At 34.8% G+C, this 10473-nt stretch overlaps 1 long non-coding RNA gene across 1 annotated transcript; it reads right to left on the minus strand.

Moving 5' to 3' along the window:
* Positions 1–4099: 4099 nt before the first annotated feature.
* On the minus strand, positions 4100–4672 carry LOC118754157. The gene is made up of 4 exons (XR_004994867.1): positions 4629–4672; positions 4507–4568; positions 4287–4414; positions 4100–4230 (listed from the first exon to the last, which is right to left on the minus strand). It is a non-coding gene; the product is annotated as an uncharacterized LOC118754157 (long non-coding RNA).
* Positions 4673–10473: the final 5801 nt, after the last annotated feature.

A 10473-nucleotide genomic window follows, 5' to 3' on the forward strand; every position in this document is an offset into this window, starting at 1 on the left:
TTTCGGGCCCCGGCGAAGTCGATCAGCCTCAGTCCGTTATCGGACGTTTCGTCGTGGAGGCTGAATTTTCCGACAGTGGCGCCAAAGATCCCTTCCTTGCCCACCTTGGCATTAAAATCGCCAAGCACGATTTTGACTTCGTGTCGGGGGCATCGCTCATATGTACGTTCCAAGCGCTCATAGAAGAGATCCTTGGACGCCTCATACTTCTCTTCCGTCGGGACATGGGCGCAGATGAGCGAGATGTTGAAGAATTTAGCTTTGATGCGGATTGTGGCTAGACGTTCGTCCACCGGGATGAACGCCAGTACTCGGCGACGGAGTCTCTCTCCTCCCACATTTGCGCTCCTTTACATGGCAACTGTAGTAGACGTCGCAAGGCTTCACGCTTACTTTTCCTTGCCCCGTCCATCGCATTTCTTGGATGGCGGTGATGTCAGCCTTTGTCTTCCCGAGGACATAAACCAGCCGGACAGAGGTACCTTCCCCATGAAGGGTCCAGATATTCCAGGTGCATACCCTTAAATCATAGTTCTTTATATGTTTGCCGTGGTCGTCATCAGAAAAAGGGGGTCTCATCCGAGGCTGTTTTTTTCTTTTCATTGGGCGGGGTTTTAACGTGGCGGGACCCAAACCCAGCGCACGCGAAGTTTTACGCCTTCTCACTTTAGCTCGCTCCCAAACGGGTGTTTGGTTGCTACCCAGAAGATACGTGGATATAAATATCCGGACGTTGTGAGCTGCGATTTGAACCGTACGCACAAGAATCGCTTTTGGCCACTCCTAGGTGAATGGCAGTCAAAAGTTTTCCACTTCTGCGCACGGAACCATCCTCGAGCCCAGTTTAGGACAACATAAAAAGAGAGTTTTTCCTAATAGCCACCTTTGTGTAACGACATCAAGGCGCATGCCAGAAATCGGGGGAGAATCTCGGCCAAACACTAAAATATGTGTAAGCGCCAATCTATAATTATCATTAATCTTCAATACAATTTTAAATTACACAAACCCAGTTACAGCACTTTTTTGTATTCGACGCTTCCAGAAATCACGTTATACATAAAATAAATAAAAGCAGTTTTGATTAACATTACATAAACTGGAAACTGTTAAAAATCTGTGTTCATATGGAATAGTAGCTTATTGGCGTTAGTATAATGCGGCATTGGCAGCATACGATTGCGAATAACTCACTGGCGCCGAGCCGTTGAAGAAATGTTGGCAAATAAACGCGCAAGAAATAGTTCAGATACTAGCAAGTCAATATTCTTATCAAGTCCCATCAAGAAATTCCTTGTCGTTTATAGCATAAGGGGAATTCCGCATTATAGTAAAGCCAGCCTTTCGATATAAGCTACTATTCCATATGAACACAGAAATAATCCCGCTTGTGTTCACAGATTTTACAACCTATTTAGTTCCCAAAAGGTCTGTTTGCAATAGATAACAATAAAAATGCACATCAAATAGCTAAGAATGATGAAGGAAATCGATTCAGATATGCCTGCTAACTGGCCGTGCGTGCACAAAACAAGCAAAGGGTTATTAAGGGGCTATTCAAGTATTATGTAACCACCAGTGGGAAGCGGGAGTCTTTGGTTATTTTTGATGGTAAGGTGCAATATTTCTTCATATAAAACATTAATTACAGACGCACAAATTTTGCCTGCAATTTCGATCAAAATTGAACACTGCACTTCACTCTCGTTTCGAATTTTTGAAAGCGTTTTTACAGCTATTTAGTGGTTTAGCACTTTTTGGAGGACTTGGTATTGTAAAAAAATATGCGCAATTGGATCCCTAACGATATTTTTTTGTAAAGAACGCCCGTTTGTTTGAAATTTGTAAAATTACAATTATTTTTTTATTTTGTTTACATCTGTCATTAGTTACAAAAAAAGAAAAGTCTAAGAGTTACCAAATATAAATATTTTTATATTATATTTATTAAAATAATAATTTATTTAATGAATACTTTATTAAAACACAAATTTGAAATCCTAATACATTTGTAAAACTATTTATCACAAAATGTTATTAATTGTTTGCAAGCGTACTATAGTTTTCATGCATTTTGAGAACAAATAAGGGAATATGTATACATATATCGTCGTTTAAAATAGAAAACCGCCATGATGCAATAATGAAAGGTGTTGTACGTTGTGACAGCTCGAAATCGAACTACCTTAGGTCAATATTGTATTTTGGAAGTACAAGATAAACGGGAATAAAAAAAAGCCTTTTAGTTGAAAAAGTACTAAATTGTATGCCTTCTCAACAGCGTTCCGATTATCAGAAAAGGTATATATATGGCTTGGTAGTCTCGTAAAATTGTAGATAATTAAAATAATAAAATTAGGCGTGTTTTTATTTACAGGAATATGATAATATGCTTAAAATTTTCGAGCTGATGAATACCCAGCTAGAACAGTATGGCTTATATAATTCCTTTTATGAGCCGTATCACTAAGAAAATTATCCCTTATGAATTTGAAATGTGTCCCTTATATTGTACAGGCCAAAAAGAGGAATTCATTTACGTGTGATCTTTTGTCCCCCTCTTTCATATAGGCTTCTTGTGCGCATATATCAGGTTTCATAGCTGTTGACCATACCAATAATGCCTCATGCTCAGTTTACTTGATCAATTCGTGTTCTCGAGAAAAAAAATTTCACGATTCAAAAATCTGAGTATAGCCGCCAAATTCTTTTCTCAAAATTTTGAAAATTCTTTGTTTTTTGCCCTATATTTGCTTTGTATGGTATTTTCAACAAAATATAGGCCAAAAACGATAAATGTTCAAACTTTTGAGAAAAACAATTTTTCAGATTTTTGGATCGTGAAAATTTTTTTTCTCGGAGAACACGAATTGATCTAGTGAATCTTAGTATGAGGCATTATTGGTATGGCCAACAGCTATCAAACCTGATATAGTCGCACTAAGGTTTTTTTGTGTTATACAAGGGATACTTTGAGGAATCATATAAGGAATTATACATTACCCAAGTCCACGTATATCCAAGTTCGTGTCATACAGCAAGCATTGACTACTTTTTAAAAATTTGTTTATTTGTTTTTGAAATTAACGACATATTTCAGAATTTGTAATTAATACGTTGTGTTCATTTTAGTAAATCCACTTTTTTAATTGTACAAAATTTATTATATACATACAGTATCGGTCATATCAATAGCAACCCCATTTCAAAGTGATATTATTTCCCTCTCATGTTAATTTATTTATTGCTTAGAATTTGCAACAAAAGTAAAGTTGAATTTCTAACAAAACCCATATAAACCGAATTTTAAAACATCGTAGAAAACTACAAAAAATACAACAAATTTTCAACCAAAATTCAAACTTTTTTCTCAGAAGTGTTAGAATTTTTTTGAGCACTCAGTTTTATAGCCCCTTCAATTCTAGTCTAATTATATGCAAGTTTGAAGTGGCTAAAAATTACCTTAGTTTTTTTTAGAATCGATTAAAAACAAATCGTGTTTAATCGTCTTCCATATAACGAAAACTTCGACCATATATCGATGGCTGAGTAGAAGATCGACCTATCTCGGCAGCCAGGTCGAAAACGCCCGATATCAGAAAGCTTTTCAACGCCCTATTTCAAAATTTGGCTGAAAAACGCCCTATTTTAGAATTTGATTGAAAAATGCCCTATCTCGGAACTCGGTTCAAAAACACCCTATCTCAGCACATTTTCGAAGTATTTTTATTTGAGATAGGACTTTTTTGAACCGACTAATAATAATAAAATATGTACTATATACATATCTAGTTTCAATATAAAAAAATTTATGTACACCATTAATTGTGTATACATATCTAAGTCAATATATGTGATATACATGTACATACATCTACATACATATCGTTGTTTAAAGTACAAAACCATGTATCAATAAATTGCAAAACCGCGTATAGAGATAATGCAAACCCACGTATGCGAGGTTGCATAAATTAATTTCTAGAGAGTAAAAACACTCATATTTCAAAATGGTTATCTTTTTGTAAAAAGCAATCGCATTTTTGGCTAGTATATTTCAGGAAGAATGGATAAGGATTGATCCAAAAACGTGTGTGAGCGAATCCAATTTTTAGCAGCAAATTTTACGCGGTTTTGTACTTTAAGCGACGATATGTATGTTAACAGGAACGCAGCAATCTAATACACGGGTGGAGCAGGAACGCAGCACAGCAGAAGCATACAAAAAATCTGCAAATAAATGGTTTTTTAGGTTTTTAACAAACGAGAACCTGGTTTCAACTTACTTCAACGTGTCTAAATCACAACGCACACACTAATGCAAAGGCGCAACAGGAACGCAACACTATAAAATACGGGCGGAGCAATATACAGGCGGAGCAGGAACGCAGCACAGCAGAATCGTCCGAAAAATCTGCGAATAAATGGTTCATTAGGTTTTGAAATAACAAAGAGCTCAAATGGAATGGTTCATCAATAAAGTCAAAATAATATGTTGTAACTTACGTGTATTAGCTCTTAATCACAATACCAGCACAGGTCGGTCAGCGAAACACTAAGGAAATGACCTAATAAATGCAAAATTATAATTTATTTGTAAAATAATTCGGTTTTATTACAATACTTACCAAATTTCACGCAATTGGAAAACAAATGTCAGCGAATAAGAACAAAACGATCAACGAAAATTGAATCAATGTAGCTTGTTCAGAATTTTTTCCTAATATTTTGGGAAATGTTCAGTGAAAATAGCAAAGAAACAACACAGTTTCTCCTAAGGTAGTTCAAGATGGCGGATTAGAGCGAGAAGTTGCCAACGTATAACACCTTTCATTATTGCATCATGGAAAACCGCTTATCCTCACTCTGCAAAACTGCGTAACTGACATTTGCTGCCAAAAATTTGATTTGTTCACACAATGTCTTGGCTCAATCCTTATCCATTCGTCCTGAAATATACTAGCCAGAAATGCGGTTGCTTTAGAAAAAGATAACCATTTTGAAATATGAGTGTTTTTACTCTCTAGAAAATAATTTATGCAAACTCACATACGCGGTTTTGCATTTTGTTGGTGCGTACTTCCACTCCATAGGACCATGGTTAGATCCCTGATCACATCATAACTCAAAATAGCCGTTGTCCTTTGGAACGCAATAGCAAACCTTCGAGTATATTTCTGCTTTGAAAACTCTTCTTATAAAATCATTTGGCGTTCGGAGTCAGTCTTAAATATGTAGGTGACTCCATTTGTGTCACAACAACAGAATTCATGCCTCAAGATTGAGGAGAAGCTCGGCCAAACACTTAGAAAAATATTTTATCACCCAATATTTATTTGTCTACTTATTTTAAGGGAGACGGCAATCTTCTGGTTTCACATTTTGAGTATAAAAATCTCAACCCTGATACAAAAAATAGTATTAGTACTGAATGATAATGACAGATTGCATTCCCATAAATGTACAATACATGATTGAGTTTTTTTTTGCATTCACATTCTGTATGTGAATAGGTATCAACCATTCCATAACACACTACATATTTAGAGCGTTCTGCCATATATGTAATACTCCTATATTGGCAGCAAGAGCTAGTACCGTCCGAAAACCCTACAGTCCAGATATATCAATAAACACGTACGAAAGAAAAGGAACACATACGTTTATAAATAAACATGTACACAACACATATACAAAAACGGCACTCAAGTACACAATACATTGACAAAAACAGTACTAGACTGTCTCGCTTTGATTTCGGAATGCTTACACATTGAAATGTTAGCTTACTACAAATATAGAAGTATTACATATATGGTTCCAGCACGTCCACGATTTGCAGGTTTTGCAGGATTTAGTCCAAAGTCGTTCCCGTACGCCAAAAATTCTGTATCTGGGAACACTCTCGTGAGAGTAACTGAGCAACTGTTCCCAGAATGAAGTTTCAAGATTAAGTCCGGAGTTTTTCTTCTGAAAAATTCACGAAAAGTGTCAAACGATAGGTAGAGTTGCATTTGTGTACAAAAACAGAACGCGGTGAAAGCAAATAACCTTACATTTGTTAAAAAATGGAAGTAAATAATGAAATATTCGAATATATATGCAATTATTATTAATCATATAGATTTTAATAGTTATTTAGTGATCTTTCAGCCAAATCAGTCTTGTACTAATGACAAGTAAACAAACCAAATGACGTTTTTGCTGGAAAAAGTGCATTTTGCGTTCCCGTACACTTCTGCATATGTTCTCCTGTTACTCTCACTAGAGAGAGTAAAATTGTAGTTTGACATTTCCACAGGTTTTAGTCAGTGTTGCCACAATTTTTTTTTATTTTTTACCAAAATCACTGGAAAAAGTTACCAAATTCAACAAAAAAATACCAAACTTATTTTATGTGCAGAACTGCACAAACATACATATCGATGCCTTTTTGCATCAAAAAGAAAATTTTGAAAAAAATGTCGCTTACGTTATTTTGGCAGTTAGGGCTCGATATGTCTGTACATATCGTTATCTTAATATAAAAAGGCCCTAACTTATATAGTCGCTGAAACGCAAAAAAGCCGTAACTGACAAACAATTTTTATGCTTAAAATGATGTGCGGATTTATAATTGGATGAAATGCATTATAAACAATCAAAAGGGAAATTTTGGACTTTTACTTAGTTACGGCTTTTTGTATTTCAGCGACAATATCAGTTAGGGCTTTTCTGTATAAAGGTAACGATATGTATATCCGAGGATACCAAGCTTTTCAGGCAATCAGCGCTCCATTAACATAAAATGTTTACGAAAGTTTGTTGAATTTTTTAAATATTAAACAAAGTTTGATATTTGAATTTTTTTGAGTTCTGTTAAAGAAAGAACAATATTTTTATAAAACACAACCAAAATTAAATTATATAAAAAAAAAAAATAATATGTTAAAACTTATCAAAATGTGGTGCGGTTATAATTTTTTCGACCACTGTATGTAAACAAGTGACAAAAAATATATCAAAAATTCAACGCTTGAAGGAAAGCTTTCAACTCACACATTTTTACACACATATTTACGTATAATTATACTCATATATAGGGAAAAGTAGGATCACCCAAAACTTTCAAGCGGTTTCTTAAAGAATACACCATTCTATTAGCAAAGGAACGCTGGAACAACTTTCGCCTTGCGAAACTTTCAGGATTACCTGGTTTTCTATAAAAGGAAACGCTTACGGGCCACTTACTAATGTGGAACCAGAACCAAGATTAACCTATTTGATATGTAAGACCGAAGAGAAAAAGTTACCAAATTGAAAAATAAATTACCAAATTACCAAACTTGATAAATAAAGAAAAAAATTACCAATTTTGGTTAAAAATTCCAAAGCGGCAACGCTGGTTTTAGCCCGAAAAGTACTGGAAAAAACTAATTTTGTGTTTACAATTTGTAACCAATCTCAAGAGTGGCTGTTAAATTTTTAAAATCAAACAATCACATTTTTTAAACGAATAAAATGAGAATACATATCCAATTGATTCAATCATTACACAGCTCTGGTACATACACAATGTTGTTGCATATCTATACATTCATTCACAGTATCAATAACAACATCGCTGCAGAGCATGGTGTAATAATAACAGGTGTTGTCAGTAACTTAACCTCAGTTTTCCGGGACGCATATTCCGGCAACGCATTTTAAAGTAGTAGAAAATGAACTAATTCTTTGCTACTTTTGCTCCATTTGTGCATACTATTTTAAAACAAGTGTAGGAAACTATATAGTTACGGGTTTTCAAGTATGAAAATATGTTTATGACGAGCTCCACACCATATATTAGAACTAATAAATAAATAAAATATTTTGTAAAATGGAGCAATTTCCTACAAGCCTGGTAATGATTTTTTAAATAGATTAAACACATAAATATCACAAATATCATTGAATTCTTTATTTTAGCAAGTAGTCACTCTATTTAGTGCATAAATTGTTCATTTGGCTTAATATTATGACAATGCAGCAAAAGTTATTTGATATTAAAAAAGGCCTTTCCATACAATTTTCGTTTAAATCTTTTTCTATTGATAACCACGATACCTTTTATTTCTTCGCATTTTGTTGACAAAAATTTAACACATAAAGCAATTTTAAATATGAACTTTGTTCTCAAAACACTCATTTCTAAAAAACTCGCGATGAAACGAGTCACTAAAATGTAGTATTTTAGATACTTTTTTCCTAAGGAATAGTAGTATATAATGGAGAATCGGCAACACTGCAAATAAGCGTCCCCGAATTTGTCAAAATTACAACAAACACGTCCCTATTGACAACACCTTGTTGTTATTACACCATGGCTGCAGAGCTGTGCGCTTTATTTTGATTTTAGCATTGTTATGTTCCATTTATTCGTTTTCGTCCCTGTTTTGTTTTCATATCGAGCGAAGCATTGCTATATTGAAGATCTGCAAAACAAAATGTTGCTTTTGCCTCTGTACAGATACCTATATAAATTTTACATGGTATATTTCGATGTTTTTTTCTGAGGCAAATATGGTTCTATTTGTATTATAAATCTATATATGTATCTATATATAATCGTACAGAGACAATTTACTTTCGAATAAAGGTTCTGTATCTGAAACTTTGCACAAACATTTCAGATTTAAGAATCATTCGATGTACATACTTGCTCGGAAAGATTTTTACAATTTTAAATTGAGCAATTTTAAAATGTAAATCTGAATCTCACAGACGCATTCTCATTTTCACCAATTTTGAACAATTTCATTTCTTTATTTTCAAATTTGTATAGTTTTAAAATGCTGGAAAACTTAAAAAAATCCTGGCGGGCGAACTGAGGGAACGGTAAAGTATTTTAAACTCACGATAAATATGCGTTTCAGAGAATCTGGTTATTTCAGTTTAAGATTAGTGCCACACGAGATTATTTTGCGAGATTTAGCCGATTGGGTATTTGAACCTCAGCCTGGTGTAATTAATCAAAACCACGTGAAGGATCGATCCATTTCGCGTAAACAAAATAAGCACTGTACGACAGTTAATAAAGAAATGGTTAATATGTTGTCCGGAGTAGATATGGCGTCGATATCTACTGTCGTTTCTGAATATCCACAGGAGCAAGAAGAAGGGGGGTTGCACCTTATGACTTGATACTAAAAGTTAGAGCAGTTGTGATGCTAATCCACCACCAAAATATGTACATACAGTATATTTTGCTTTGCTGCCTCTATGCTTAAGTGCACATTTAAGATACCTACCCCAAAATGCGCATCAAAAGCATTATTTTTAACATTTATAAGGAAACTGCTCCGATAGATGCATTCAACATACCTGCACATTGGCGATACCTGCCTTAAAAATTGTGCGACTAGTATCAATTATCAATGAAAGTATTACGTTTAACTGCACTGGCCCTACAATTACCTAATTTTACATCCTTTTATTTATTTTGCTCATCTCGCACAACAACGAAAATGGCTATCAATTTATGTAGTTATATAGATAATTTGATAACATTCGGTAAAAATTTCGCTTCCAGTAATTTCTACATGGTAAGTGCTCCGCCAATATTTCGTTTCTAGGGATTCGGATAACTTCCTCATTGAAGTAGTAAAGAAAATTCGCTTAAGTGCCTTTTTCGGTTACGTGTACAAGTTTTTCGTGCAAAGAAGGATGTTCAGCTAAGCAAAATATACTGTACTAGCCAATGCCAGCTTGCTTCGCGGCGCCTAATAAGATCTTTTGCGTTGGCCAATACAAAAAGAGCGTTTAAAAGCAAAAGTGGTCTGTAAAGTAAACATTTTTAGTTTAAATTGAAACGACTAAAGAGCAGAATCCTCATACATAGGCCAAGAATAGTAGCGCTGTGATACCATATGGAATACTAATCCCTTTCGTCGGCGTTTTGCCTATGGTCTTATTTCCACCTGTGAGATCTCTGCCAAGCGTGCGTAATATTCTTCTCTGATCTTGTAACTTCAACATTGGACCGATGTACCATGTAATCCAATAAAAGTACTTCTAAGGAAATTAAAGAGTACAGATGAGCATTTTCAGTTATAGGAGGGCAAAGAATCCTCCCCCCCACTGGATGAAAAGTTTTCTCGTACATTGACTAAATGAGTCGTGTGATCTCTTAACTATCGTTCAAATGAAGCCATTGATATACCTACCGTGTTCCTTTTTTTACGGAAGTGGTCGAATCTTTCCTTGTCAATTTGCCACTTTTACAATTTTCCTTAATATTTATGAAGTGTTTTCTTGGAGTCTTACTGCTGTACTAACGGCCGCCCCCGAGCAATTTCGTCAATCGGAGGTAGGTCCAAGATCGCATTTATGGTGCATGAGGGCGTCAGACAAAGGTGCGCTTACACATTGTTGCGGTCTTTACATGCATACTTAAACGAATCCTCCATTTAGCCATATGAAAAGTAAATTCGTCTAAGACGAATATGCTTGTCA

Source organism: Rhagoletis pomonella, unplaced genomic scaffold (assembly GCF_013731165.1).
Source record: "Rhagoletis pomonella isolate Grant_MI unplaced genomic scaffold, Rhpom_1.0 Rhpom_scaffold_03468, whole genome shotgun sequence".
In the NCBI taxonomy this organism is placed as follows: domain Eukaryota; kingdom Metazoa; phylum Arthropoda; class Insecta; order Diptera; family Tephritidae; genus Rhagoletis; species Rhagoletis pomonella.